This window comes from Lissotriton helveticus, chromosome 5_1 (genome assembly GCF_964261635.1).
Source record: "Lissotriton helveticus chromosome 5_1, aLisHel1.1, whole genome shotgun sequence".
In the NCBI taxonomy this organism is placed as follows: domain Eukaryota; kingdom Metazoa; phylum Chordata; class Amphibia; order Caudata; family Salamandridae; genus Lissotriton; species Lissotriton helveticus.
Window position 1 is genome coordinate 1,714,354,389 of NC_136065.1, and position 15,558 is coordinate 1,714,369,946.

Below are 15,558 nucleotides of genomic sequence, written 5' to 3' on the forward strand. Positions count from 1 at the left end.
GGAAGGATTACTTTTTGTGGGTGCTGCTGGATATTTGGATTTGAGGCCTTTTTGACTTTCTTTGGATCACTTTTGGATTAGAAATCAACTTTCACAAGTAAGTTTGTTTGGGGCATTACAGTTGCTGCAACTACAATTTTGGAACTTTTTCAGAACATTAAATAAAATATATTGTGGGTAGCCTAGCCACAGTATCCAGTAGGACCAGTGTTGGTTATGGGTGCATGATACTGATAGAGCGCGCAAGGTCACCCAACCAATAATTTTGCCGCTTCCGGCTTCGGGCCCATATATTTCAATTCACCATATACATTGACCGGGTGACTTCACGGGCTGCTACCAATTTGTGTGAATTCCCTACTGTTATTCCTCAGTGTACCCGACTTACCCTCCACCGACACGGGTACCTATGACCACAATGGATCAGGGAGCTAGCTGTAAAAGGAAAGGCAGCAAAATACCAACCCAAATAACATTCACAATCTTTGGTAAAATGACCACGGACAACTGGAAGTTTTAAAATCTTTATCTAAAGTTCGTTTTCAGAAATCATGAGATTCACAAGAATAAGACAATCGATAATCAAGATAATGAAAAGTACATAACTATAGAGAAATAAAGTCAGGGTAATCATGGAAATGCTAATATGGGATGCAATAGGAAAAGCTATGCATTTAGGGCAGAAGTGCTTTGGACAGTTTAAGTAAGGACGTTCTAGACCATATCAGAAAATGACAAACTGCAATGCAAATTATGATTTCTAACAGGTAGGGTAACATGGGAACACGTTATGAAAATATGCAATGACTTTACGTTTCAAATGTTGCGGCAAAAGCATGGAAAATTAACATGTGCAAAGGTGTGTCTTTATTGAAGCAAAAGACAGAAAAATAGAAAGGTGCAAGTTTAAGGATTTCAGAGCAATATTTACCTAGACTGGTGTGGAAACCAAACCCTGGCCACGGGTCAGTTAAGGACAGGAAACCCTCAAGGAAGGATACCCCTCAATGGACAGCAGGTGCAGAATGGACACCCAGGACAGGACAGGAAACCCTCAGATTAGGAATCAGGACAGGACCTCAGGACAGGAACCCCTCAGGACAGGACCGCACCCGCAGTTCGGAAGCAACGCCTGCGCTCCACCCTCTCTGCAGCTATCGATCAAGACCCCGATTGGGTCAGCGAACTCCCAGCAAAGTGCTCCGCCAGCACTTTTAAGGTTCAGTAAAACCTTAGTCTATGGTCAATTTCGGACAGCGTACTCCGCAGTGCTCTGTATCTTCAGTCACCTATTGAGTGCGTTGGGTCAGTGACAGGTCAGCTAAACCAGACAAGTCGGACAATTTCCCTAGGTGAACCCAGGGTAGATATACAGTTTGGGATGGTGTACCACCCCCAAATGTTGCAAAGTGTCAGAATCCCTCAATTTGGATTGGTCCTAAGATAGGATTTGGGTAACACACCAATCAGAACACACTATTTGGATGCCTACTTTGCATCTCTGGGTACCGCCTAGCGAGATTGGGGTTCTCATGAGAAAGTCCAGGGAAAAAAATGACATTTTAACATTGTTTCAGAATAGGCACACATGACTCCGTCCTGCTGAGTTCGCAGGTCAGTTTCTCAGGAGCATCTTGCCCATCCCTGCCAGCTGGCTGAGTTCCACCAGCCAAGGTTGACTTCTTCCCAGGCGGACGGTCCTGCGCAGAAAGGACCTCCAAGATGGCTTTCGGCTCAGTCAGACCCCCATTTCCCGCGGTACATGAAAAGTAAGCGAGAACAAATTAATACATAGAAATAACGATATGAAAACACATCATTGGTTTTGTACTTTCAACTTATCACTATAAAAATATACTATGCAGTCTAAATGTTAGCTACATATACACAGACACAAGAGCAACTGCACGAGCAGTACCACGTTGTTACCAAAGCTATGTATTACGCATGCGCACCTATTCCCTCTAAACCTGCGAATACGTCAGGTCACGTGAGTGTGACTGACGCATGCGCAGAAGCTATTTCAAAGTGGCGGCCATTTTAAGGACTCGAATTAATTGTATTAGAAATACACATGTGCAAGCTTCATTTACCTCGTTCAAACATGAAATAAAGGTTAGTAAGACGTACAAATTATTAATTGATTACACATGAGCGAGGTTCATGACTAAAGCAAGTCGCAAATGCGAAGCTTTGCTTCATCAATACAACTGTTTTGTTGAATTTAAACACCATTGAGGCCATGGATGGGCTGGGATTGTGCTGATTTTTGTTGTTTTTGGCGTTTTTTTGGGGCTGCTGGTGGGGCCCTTTGCCCAGGGGTGGTGAGTGTTGCATGGGCCTAGTCTTTCTGTGGGGTGTCTTCTTGAATGTAAACACCATTGAGGCCATGGATGGGCTGGGATTGTGCTGATTTTTGTGTTATTGTCATTTTTTTGGGGCTGCTGGTGTGGCCTTTTGCCCAGGGGTAGTGGTGATTGAAATGAGTGTGCCTGTGGTGTGGTCTCACTCTCTTTAATGTAAACATCCTGGATGGCATTGGATTGTGGTGATTTTTGGGTGTTTTTCAGTTTTTTTGGGGTGTACTGTTGATGTGGACTGGCTATGTGGGTGGTGGTGGTGGCCATCTTGAGTGCTGGCTGGTACAGGCAACATGTGCTTGGGGTGCAAGGGGCCATTTTGGAGAGAGGCAGTGTCTGAGGCCTGCACTTATTTTGCCTACTTTTCATCCATTATCCCTAGGGGTAGTGAGTGTTGCATGGGCCTAGTCTTTCTGTGGGGTGTCTTCTTGAATTTAAACACCATTGAGGGCATGGATGGGCTAGGATTGTGCTGAATTTTGTGTTTTTTGTCGTTTTTTGGGGCTGCTGGTGGGGCCCTTTGCCCAGGGGTGGTGAGTATTGCATTGGCCCAGTCTTTCTGTGGGGTGTCCTCTTGAATTTAAACACCATTGAGGCCATGGATGGGCTGGGATTGTGCTGTTTTTGTGTTTTTTGTCGTTTTTTGGGGGCTGCTGGTGTGGCCTTTTGCCCAGGGGTAGTGGTGCATGGACTGAGTGTGCCTGTGGGGTCTCACTCTCTTTAAGGTAAACATCCTGGATGGCATTGGATTGTGGTGATTTCTGGGTGTTTTTCTGTTTTTTTGGGGTGTACTGTTGATGTGGACTGGCCATGTGGGTGGTGGTGGTGGCCATCTTGAGTGCTGGCTGGTACAAGCAACATGTGCTTGGGGTGCAAGGGGCCATTTTGGAGAGAGGCAGTGTCTGAGGCCTGCACTTATTTTGCCTACTTTTCATCCATTATCCCCAGGGGTAGTGAGTGTTGCATGGGCCTAGTCTTTCTGTGGGGTGTCTTCTTGAATTTAAATACCATTGAGGGCATGGATGGGCTAGGATTGTGCTGAATTGTGTGGTTTTTGTCGTTTTTTGGGGCTGCTGGTGGGGACCTTTGCCCAGGGGTGGTGAGTGTTGCATGGGCCCAGTCTTTCTGTGGGGTGTCCTCTTGAATTTAAACACCATTGAGGCCATGGATGGGCTGGGATTGTGCTGTTTTTTGTGTTTTTTGTCGTTTTTTGGGGGCTGCTGGTGTGGCCTTTTGCCCAGGGGTAGTGGTGCATGGACTGAGTGTGCCTGTGGGGTCTCACTCTCTTTAAGGTAAACATCCTGGATGGCATTGGATTGTGGTGATTTTTGGGTGTTTTTCTGTTTTTTTGGGGTGTACTGTTGATGTGGACTGGCCATGTGGGTGGTAGTGGTGGCCATCTTGAGTGCTGGCTGTTACAGGCAACATATGCTTGGGGTGCAAGGGGCCATTTTGAAGAGAGGCAGTGTCTGAGGCCTGCACTTATTTTGCCTACTTTTCATCCATTATCCCCAGGGGTAGTGAGTGTTGCATGGGCCTAGTCTTTCTGTGGGGTGTCTTCTTGAATTTAAACACCATTGAGGGCATGGATGGGCTAGGATTGTGCTGAATTTTGTGGTTTTTGTCGTTTTTTGGGGCTGCTGGTGGGGCCCTTTGCCCAGGGGTGGTGAGTGTTGCATGGGCCCAGTCTTTCTGTGGGGCGTCCTCTTGAATTTAAACACCATTGAGGCCATGGATGGGCTGGGATTGTGCTGTTTTTTGTCGTTTTTTGGGGGCTGCTGGTGTGGCCTTTTGCCCAGCGGTAGTGGTGCATGGACTGAGTGTGCCTGTGGGGTCTCACTCCCCTTAAGGTAAACATCCTGGATGGCATTGGATTGTGGTGATTTTTGGGTGTTTTTCTGTTTTTTGGGGTGTACTGTTGATGTGGACTGGCCATGTGGGTGGTGGTGGTGGCCATCTTGAGTGCTGGCTGGTACAGGCAACATGTGCTTGGGGTGCAAGGGGCCATTTTGAAGAGAGGCAGTGTCTGAGGCCTGCACTTATTTTGCCTACTTTTCATCCATTATCCCCAGGGGTAGTGAGTGTTGCATGGGCCTAGTCTTTCTGTGGGGTGTCTTCTTGAATTTAAACACCATTGAGGGCATGGATGGGCTATGATTGTGCTGAATTTTGTGTTTTTTGTCTTTTTTGGGGGGCTGCTGGTGTGGCCTTTTGCCCAGGAGTAGTGGTGCATGGACTGAGTGTGCCTGTGGGGTCTCACTCTCTTTAATGTTAACATCCTGGATGGCATTGGATTGTGGTGATTTTTGGGTGTTTTTCTGTTTTTTTGGGGTGTACTGTTGATGTGGACTGGCCATGTGGGTGGTGGTGGTGGCCATCTTGAGTGCTGGCTGGTACAGGCAACATGTGCTTGGGGTGCAAGGGGCCATTTTGAAGAGAGGCATTTTCTGAGGCCTGCACTTATTTAGCCTATTTTTCATCCATTATCCCCAGGGGTAGTGACTCAGTGTTGCATGGGCCTAGTCTTTCTGTGTGGTGTCTTGAATGTAAACATCATGGATGGCATGGGATTGTGCTTATTTTTCTGTGTTTTTCCATTTTTTGGGGTGTATAACTGAACTGATGTTCCTCTGTCTTCCATTGCTTTTAGGTGCACAAGACTCTAGAGAACCACCAGTGCCAGGAAGAAGTCCTGCAGCGGTGTGTGTGTGCAGCATAACGTCACGCGACGTCACGTCTGGACACAGACAACTCTGCAACTCGTGCAACTGCTGCCTGCTGTTCTGAAGAAGATGGCCCCAAAAAAAGTTACCCGTAGCTCCTCTAGCAAGAAAGTTGCCAGTAAGGAGCAGAAGAAGCAAGTTACCAAGGAGACTGGTGTGCCGGCCGCCCCTTTTTTTGGGAGTAAAAAAAAAAGTATGCCTGCAGCAGCAGCTGGATCTGCTGGGGACCAAGCTGGGAGCAGCACCCCCGCTCCATTGGGCTCAGTGCCACCACCACCACCACGCCAACTTAAGTCCAAGCCCTTCAGTGCTGCAGAGGCACTTAGTCTAGTTGTTCAATCACCATCGACCAGTGATGTTGGCTCATCGCAAGAAAGTAGCAGCAATGTCCCTCAATCAACACAGGTTGTTGTAACTCATCTGACGAGTGTTGAACAACCACAGCCGCAACAAAAACCACATGTGCAAGTACAAGCCAAAGTACATGTGGAAGGAGAGGCAGCGCAAGGAGATGCGCAAGCAGAGGTGCATGGAGGGTCACAAGTGCCCACAATAGTTGTTCCTACCGAAGTAGGGGCACATCAGGAAATCGACAATCAAGGCGAGGTATCATTTGAGGAAGACACTCCTCCTGATGATCATTCATTGTCTTCCACACCCCTAGCAAGGAAGAGATCAAGGGTGGTGTCTACATTTTCTTCAAGCACACCTCCTTCTGATGATACGGATCAAAATTGGGAACCAGCACCACTGCCGTCTGAGAGTGAGGCACATGATCTGACAAAGGTAGTTAAGCGTAAAAGGAAGCTGGTCCAAAGTCTCAGAGTTATGGAGTGTGATGATGAGGCTCAACAAGAAGTGGCAGATACTGCTGCTGATGAAGACTCTGACAACGACGACCCAGTCATCATAAAGGTCACTGCAGCCCAGCGGGCATGCAGCAAACAGACATTTTGACCCTAGCCCGAAAAGCTGCTGAGCGTGATGATGATGATGTTGTCGACGAGGAGGCAGTGGAAACACCACAATCATTGGAGTTAAGTACACCAACTCGTACCGCTTCCATATTTCTTTCTCACAAGAAGGGACCTCCATCCACCTCGACCTTAATTAGTGGCGGTGAAAGTGCACAACGTACAAAAGTTGGGCAATCCAGATCCTCCACTTCATCTGGCATTAGCAGCATGACCACCACCACCAGTATCGCCGCCTCCTCCAGGCCCCACAGACACTTCAAGTCCCCAGTTTGGGACTTCTTTACTGTTTGCCCAAAAAGGGAAAAGTTCGCCATTTGTACCCTTTGTAAGCTTGCAGTTAGTCGTGGTAAGTCAGGTACCAACTATGGTACCGGAGGCCAGAGAGGTCATCTTGAGGGACAGCACACTGTCCAATGGTTTGCGCACCTAGATGCGATCAAGGAAGCCCGAATTGGAAGTCAAGGAAACGTTGATGTTGCATCTGATGATGACGAGGAGGAAGAAGACGTGTCAAACACTTCACTTACACCCAGTACCCCTGTCAGCAGCACACCCCGTGTGAGGCACACTAAGAGTGTTGGAGCGAGTGAGACACCAACGCGCAAAAGTTCACCAGCGAGCATAATTGGGTCAACGAAGTCATTATCATCCCGTAAATGCTTGGTCCAGGGCAACATTAGAACCATGTTTTCTTCATACGCGCCATATGAACGCAACCACCCACTGACGCGTCTGTATAACACTAAGCTGGCTAAAATGCTAGCTGTGGACCTTCTCCCTTTTTCTTTTGTAGAAGCGATAGGTTTTCTAGAATTAGTGGCAACGCTCTGCCCTAAATGGAAGGTTCCTAGCCGGTTCTATTTTGCCAGAGTTGCGGTTCCAGCACTACATGAAGATGTGCTGGTGGCGATTGGGGCAGCTTTGCAGAAGAGTGCTGTTCACACAATACATCTGACAACAGACATGTGGACCAGTGGCGCAGGCGCTGATTACGTGTGCATCACTGCACACTGGGTCTCTTTTTCAGGTGTTAAAGCAAAGCTAAACGCAGGTGTTGACCCGGACCAAGTTTTTAAAGCTGCTTGGAAACATGCAACACTAGCCATGTTTGGCTTGGAGAAAAGTCACACAGCACAAAACATTTTGGACGAGTTTAACAAAAAGGTATTTCACTGGCTGTCCCCAAAAAAACGCAAGATTGGTTATGTTTCCACGGATAATGGCGCCAATGTAGTTAAGGCCATGGCGCTGGGTGACTATTTCTGAGTGCCGTGTTTGGCGCACTGTATCAACCTGGTAGTTCAAAAATTCTTGAGTGATAAAGACAGTCCAGCGTTCGAGGTAATGGCCACCTGCCGCAAAATGTGCAACCATTTCAGCCATTCTTTTAAGGCCCGGAAGCATCTGAGGAGCCTGCTACTTGAACGTCGAATGCCAGTGAAAGCACTCATCCAGGAGGTGGCAACACGTTGGAACTCAACCTTCTACATGCTTGAGCGTCTGTATGAGCAGTATACGGTACTCGATCACTATTTCTTAAAAGAGGATACAGCTCAGAAGGACCTGCGGATGGGTGCGGCGCAATGGGACATAGTTAAAAGCCTGACAGACATGCTTCGTCCTTTTGAGTTCTTCACGCGTGCAGTCAGCCAGGAGGACTGTAATTTGGGAAAAGCTATCCCATTGTTTTGCATGCTGGAGCACCAACTGAAGGCGGTGTCTTCTGAGTTAGAAAAAGATGAAAAAAAAAGACCCTTTTCTTTTGTCGGAGAAATTATTAGAGCGCCTACGTGGTGATGAACGTCTTAAAAAGATCAACTCAGAACAGCATTACATTTGTGCTACTATTCTGGATCCACGCTACAAAAAGGCGCTGGCAGGCCAAGCATTCTTTCCTTTTGCTGATGAAGATGTTAAAAAGTACAAACGTTGGCTAGCCTGGTCAGCCAAGAGGTTTGAAAAAGAACGGCAGGATATTGAAGGAGAAGGCAGTACATCAGCATCAGCAGGCCATCCCCAGTCAAAACAATCCACTTCTGCACCTGTGGCTGTGGCACAAGTGACCTCTCAGCTGTTAAAGACACCGGCAACCGGATCATCTGCACCACACACAAGAGTAACAGTGGCTGCTGAAGAGGATTGGCTAACTTTGCTTGGGTATGGTTCTCGAAAAAAGGTCACAGGCACAGCAAAAAGTAAGCAAAGTGGAGGAACCGTTGAGGACCTTGAGTCGATAGTGCAGGACTATCTGAATGACTCAACAGAGGTGTTTCTTAATGATGAGCCATTGCAGTATTGGCATGGGAAAAAACAATTGTGGCCACAGCTCTCCAACCTGGCTATAAACTATTTGTCTTGCCCACTCGCATGTGTGTCTTCTGAACGTGTTTTCAGTGCTGCTGGTGGCATTGTAACTCCCAAACGGAGCCGCCTCTCGCCCAAAAATGTGGAGAGGCTAACAATGATCAAGATGAATCAGCACCTCGTACCACCAGATTACAAAGTACGAGAAAGCACGCCGCATGAAGACGAGGAGGACGGCAACGTAGATGAGGGGATTTGTTCTCTGTTCGGTGACGCTGACCTCATCCTGTCTGAATTCGCAGAGTATGATGACAAAATCTTCTTCTTATTCCCTGACACCGAGCCCTGAAAATGAGACAATGAATCAATAACTTTCTTTTTCGTCCTTATTCACTTTTATTCCTGTGTGTCTGTCTTTCTTTGTTTTGCACAGTTAATTTAATTCAAACTTTAATCACCTAATCCCAAAAACAAGCCCATCAGCAGAACTGTCTTCACTTGTTTGCTTATTAATTTGAAGGTGCCGCAGTCTACATTCCTCAGGTTCACAAGTTCAGAAGAACATGCTCCTCTATCCTCCTCCTCCTATTTCCCTCAAAGCAGAGGGCTGAATTACGCCCAATGAAGAAAGACTCAGCACTTGTGGGGGTGTTCTACTTCTTTGCGGGTGAGTTGACGGCTCTGGGCCCATTGCTGTGAAGCTCTAATAACGGATAAAAGTGTTTTGGACCAAATATGAGGCGGAAATTTCTTGCCTTTTTTGCTGACTTGCTTGCTTTTGAGGTGCTCTTTGGCGGGGTTCCGGGTGTTTGTGGGTGAGTTTTGGGGTCTGGGAGCACTGCTGCGACAGTCTAATCTTGATTGCATTTGCTTTTCAGGAAATCCGTGGTGGAAAACAGGAGTTATGATGATGATGACCTACCTGCACAGCGCGTTTGGACCGAAGGCCGAGAGATATTGTAAGTATGAGATTTTGCTTTTTGGCTGTTTGGGGGTGTTGTCGCGTGCTTTTTTGCGGGTGGGTTGGCGGGTCTCTTCAGGCATTCCTGGGAAGGTCTAATACCGGATAGAAGTGGTTTGGACAAAATCCATAAGGAAAAGCCTTTTGGCACTTTTTGTAACTTAGGGTTCGTTAGGGTTAGCCCTAGCAGCAGGATTGCATGTGTTTCGGGGTGTTCTAGATTTTTGCAACTGAGTTCTGGGGTCTTAGAGCACTCTTGGAGCGATGCTGGCTATGGATACTTTTGCTTGCTTGCAAGTGGTTTGAATACAATCCACGGTGGGTAAGGGTGTATTTGGGCCTACTTTTACTTTCAAAGTAGGTTTTGTCACCATTTTTCTGCTAGGCCTCGTTTTTTGAGATCTGATTGGGGGTCTTCTACATTTTTGCGACTGGCTTTAGTAAGGGTCTTGGTGGGAGCATTGCTGAGAAGGTCTAATTTTGTTCTAAAACACAGTTTACAGTACACCTAGCTTGAGGGGAAAGATCCGCTAAATTAATTTGGCCATACTTATTTATCCTTAAAAAGGTGACTCAGACAGATTACGCAATTTCAAAAATATTGTACTGTCTATTAGGAAAATCAAAGTGTGGCTTTTTGCACCACACAGCGTACATACCTTACATTTATTTATCAGTGGTATTGTAATAGCACTTCCTGTTTTCCGTTAAATAATTACAGGCCGGGTTTCAGTCAACATCCGCCAGGCAGGCAGTGGACAGGGTGTCTTCAATTAATGTTTGTCCATGCTGTGCTTTTTTTTTCTTCTCTCAACAAAACCTACCCAAAAAGAAACCCCCATTCCCATCCATTTTCCAAACCCTAACCCTCTTCCCCCGGGCTGTGTGGTTTTGCTTGATGTCTGACTAAATGACATCAATAATTCCACACACTTGCTGGGGAGGATAAGGTCATAGCAACAGGCTGGTGAAGGAATACGAGGATATATTCTAGACTTACTCAGCTTCAGTACTATTTCTTGTAGTAGTAGGAGCCAATGTCAAATAAATTCAACGCAAGTACTAGTTATACTTGCAATACTTTACCATTTGTTAGGCTACATTGTGGCACTGTTCTAGTGTACTGTCACCTGCTATATTCTCTATCGTACCATAACCGTTGTAATGCTACAGTAAGGACAAACCAGGTTTCGTTTTCTTTTTTTCCATAGGCATGCAACTGCCACTGTGTCACACCACTAGTACCACCGCAACGAGGACATTTCATCCGCCCAGGATTGCCAACCTTAATCCCCATTTCCCGTGGAGCCAGCCCTGGGCCTAGCCCTAATTTCTAACACAAATTACAGGTAAGATAAGCGTTTGGTGGGAGGTAGTATAATGGAGTATTAGGAGTAGACGAGAGATTGACGGTAGTACTACTAAAGTCCTAGGACTCTTCAGGAAAACAAACTTACTGTTAAACCCCCACCCACCATACTGAAAAGCTGTAAAAAACAGGTATGGTCAGATAAAGTTTAAAAAAGTATATTTATGTAGCCCTAACAAAATAATCTCCCTCAAGACCCTCTCTAACCCCAACGATTGTCTTTGAAAAGTCCCAAAAAGAACCCAACTCCCAAATCCCACCCCCCAAAAGTCTCTAAAAAAAGGGCAAGGGACACTCCACTACTGGAGGGTGCTGGTGAATTTTGCGGCCAGGGCATCATACTCCCTGCGGAGGGTGGCATGGTCGAAGCGGAGGCCCTCCACCAAGTTCTTGTACCTAAGGACCTCCTTCTCCAGGTAGGACATTCTGACTCCTAGGCGGCGCTGGCGTGCCTTGCAACTCCTGTGGGGGGCAGCTGGTCTTTTTGCTGCTTGGCGGTGGCGGTTGGCTTTGTTAGCCCGGCTCCGTACCGCTGGAGCACTGCGCTGGCTGGCAGCCCGTGGGGGCACGGAGGAGGATGCAGCTGTCCCAGTGGAGGATGTTGTGGTTCCACCGGTTGACTGCGTGTCCTCCTCCTCCAGGGCCACCAGCCGCCGATATTCGGCGACAGTGGCATCCAGCCTCCGTTGCCGGGCCATTCGAGCCTGCTCCCTCCGTGATGTCGATTTGGAAGGAGCAACTATATGAAGAAAGAAAGACATAGTCTGTAACCAATGCTCCTTAACATTAATAACACAAAGTGATTGAGCCGAAAGTTGTCACAGTACAAGTAGCAAATTGAAAGCACAGTACATAACTATTGAGGACAGTATCTATCTAACCTCCCACTTCTGCATCCTTGCTCTAACATTAGTGGGAGTTTAAAGAACAAATTCTACAACCACTATGGACTTCCATTACAGTCGACTATGACAGTACACCAGTCTTCTTCTTCTTCTTCTCTCTTGTTTAGGAAAATTGGTACGTTATCTTATGCAAGCCGGCAGAATGCCAGCGCAGTGAACTTGCACCCGAGAAAAACAGACACACACCATGATGAGTGAGACAGACTTGCGTTACTGTACCGGTCCAGAAAATGCAGGTGGTGAAGCTATTACTTTTTTATTTGGGGTGGCACTGAGAATACTCTGTTACAAGGGCTACTGCTTAATTAATTTACCTTTCACCCTACAGTGCAAATGAGTACTAGAAAAGGAAAATGAAGAAGCTAAATAATTTGATTATCTATCACTTCACATGGGATGTATTTGATGACATATGGGATGACTTTAGGTGCTTTGCTTATTATTGAGTGAATAGTGATACACCCACACATGAATGACGTACTACTACTAAACTTAAGTTATTAAGAGAGGTACGGAGTGTCCACCGTAATTACCGGATATATGCTGTGCTTGCAGTTGCAATACAAACTACTGCTACTATTCATGGTAGTATTGGACAAATTTACAATTTATTTTCCTTGCCTTCCCCACACTGGAACGGACGTGCGGGTGCGGTGTTACATGCTCTTCAAGGTAACACTTAGTTCATCCAGTGACCATCTACTCTCTCTAGATACACATGTGCTATCTAAGAGTCAGATAATACCATGCTCCAGGCATCCATCCATTCAAATTATATGTATACATGCAGTTTCTGTTTCACCCACCCAGGCTGTTGTCCTTCCACCCATCCTTGCTTCATCATTGACCCAGCCATGCACCATACCATATTCTTTCCTTCCCAGCCACCTCGGGGGTCAAGCAAACACATATCATTCTTCTTTGCCAGCCATCATAACATTTCTCGTCCTTCCACACTTACTTACACCCTTCTTTCGCTTTTCGTTCATCCCATCCATCAAGTTCATCTAAGATCTTATTGGGATTCTTCTCACCAAAAACTTCACAGCTAAGTCGAAGTACATTTAGAGGAGGCTACTACCTGGTTGATTTATAATACACCAGTGCAGAAAGCACACTATGCAGTCTTCAATCTCAATAAGTAAGGAATATATAGCTTACCTCTTCCCGCCACCACCGTGCGAACCCTCACAGGAACGTCCGGCACTTGCACCGCCTCCTCCCCAGAGTCCTCGCCCAACACCACCACCTCCGCGCTGGCCCCGCCACCAGATGTTCCACCTACAAAGTACATTTAAGAATGTTAGAATACACCACTCACTACTATATAATATTTGGTCTAGGAGGAATAAACAAATGTTAAAAAAACCAAATACAATGTAATAATTTGTAACTGTCTACTCTAAAGTAAAAATGTCCCTTTTTCCACAAGAAATGTGTCCAATTAATCGTTAGCACTAAGCACTTTTCCATTTTCAGTTAAACGTTTACTTTTATGACAAATTTGATTTTAATAAATGTGTTTACTTTTAATAAAGCTTTTAAACTTAAATAGACTCTGTGGTTTTTGGTCCTCCAGACTAGAGCTAAAGGTTTTGGAATTTTTGCAAGCATGAGTGCCTCTGGCACTTCTTGACTCTGACTCCGTACTCTTGTCCTGCGTTGGATAATCTAATGATCATTGGGGATCAATCATGGTTGACTTTGGGAGCTAAATGACTCTGCCACACTATCTAGTCATTAAGGATATTGGGGGGTTCTTCAAAGTCTGATATCACTGAGGTATGTGGAAAGAAAGTCTACCTGCGCCTATTATAATTGATAAACAATGCACTATTTAGTGTTCATAGTTCGGTTTGTGCAGATATGTCCCTGCAACAGTAGTAGAATGGATTGTCCTCCTATCCAAACCAAAAGTAAAGTAGTATCTTATTCTTTCTTAGTGGTCATTCACCTTTTTATTGTTGGCAATTGTCAAACATAAACATTTAGAAGACTTGAAAAGACATTATGGACAATCCCAGAGGACTGCACTCAGTGCATAGAGCTATTGCTGACTAGAATGGGAGTCCAATGGAATTGCCAAATGTGCAATCTTAGTTAGCTACACAGACAGACTAATAAGAATAATCTAGTAATACCACAGGGAGTCATAGTCGAGGCAGGATAAGAATTTAGATCCAGTCTACAAGATCAAAGACGATTTAGAAAAAATCGAATGAGGAACGCTAGGAAAAAATAGGTACTCTATATTAAAATTAAAACTTACTGGGGCCAGCAAAGGAGCCCTCGCCTGCCCGATCCTGGCCTGCATCCTCCTGAACAGCACCCATCTCCTCCTCCTCCTGTGTCCTCTTGCCCTTGGGGGGAGCTGATGTACAACATGAAAGAACGAAAGACCAGAAAACATGGATGAGATTTGTCAACCAAATCAAACATTTCAAAAGAACAATAACATAATATTTTGGAGAAATAGCAAATAGATAGACAACTATTCCACGGGATATATTGACCTATCTCATGTGGTATACTACGTTATTCGTATTGCCTGATTTGCAGACCGTTGACTTTGAAAGTTCCTATGTAACTCACTAAACAGACTACTAAAAAGGTTTGCCTAGGCCTGGCAGGCAGCAGTCCGCAGCACGCGAAGTGACAGACAAAGTCCATCCTGCTTGCAGATCAGTGAATACTCAAACTATCAATCCACCGACCACCACCACTATTTCTTCTTATAGCCATGTGTCTAAAAGGAAGTACTGGACTTCAGTCTGTTGGGGCTGATTTAGAAGTCCCTTGCGGCTCACATTCCTCCATTCCTCTGGCGCAAGGGAGGGCGTTCCTGCGCAGGAACGAATCCTAAAAGTGGCTGAGGGAAATCTACAAGATGTCAATCAGTCACTTTTAGGACAATGATGCGTGATTGAAACCCTGTGCCTGCTTGAAGCCGACGTACGGCTTGATGCAGCATTGGGGAGATAGGGCACCCCAGAGCATTGCTGGAGCTGCGCCATCGTTGGCACGCAACTCCAGCAATGCGCCGCCTTTACGGCACAGATGCGTAAGGCTTCTGTGACGTTTTGGGCCCATGGGTGGTGGTGGTGGCATGGCACACAATTACTGCCGCATCCCTGCTACTTTGCAGGGATGCGCCGGTAATTGAAAATATGACCCTTAGTGTCTAGCATTACGCAGTTCTTTACACTACACTCATACATAATTTCTCAGGCCAATGAAATGAACACAAAATACAAAACAAATAAGCATAGTAGCAAGCAAGGCTACTGAGAAGGAGAGCAGTGCACCTGAAATGCATAGAAGATTTTGAAATATAATTTACCTACAATGTAATCGGCAGCATTATTGCTCTTGGTAAAGAACAAAGATTTGCAAATAACAGAGCCGGATAAAACAGAGTAGTGATGAAATAGCTAGAAATAGCTACTACTACTCACCAAGCCCGGGGACCTCTACGCCGAGCGCGTCCAGCAAGTCCTGTTCCCGGTCCATGACATCCGTCCAGCGGTGGGTGGCCTGGTTATAGGTGCGCCGGACCCCAGAGAGCTTAAACATGGCCCGGCACACCTTCTCCCACCGCTTCCGGCGCTCCCGGATGCCATAGCCGGTTGCGATCTTGCCGCCTCCCAGGATGGTCTTGGGGAGGCGGCGCTGGACGTAGAAGATTAGTGCGCCCACCTCCTCCGCGCTAAAAATCTCCCGTGGCATCACTTGCTCCCCCCTCAAACGCCCGCACGGGAGCCGGGCACGGGGTGCGGGACCCTTCCCCTTCTCAGGGTGCTTCCCGGCTCCCTTTACCATGGTCTGGGCAGAAATGAAGTTAAATGATCAAGAAGAAATAGAATAGGGAAGAAGAAAAGAAAAGAGTTTAAAAAAGTAGTTTAAAATTAACTAAAAGTAGCAGAAAACACAAAAATATAGAGCTAGAAAAATAGAGGGAT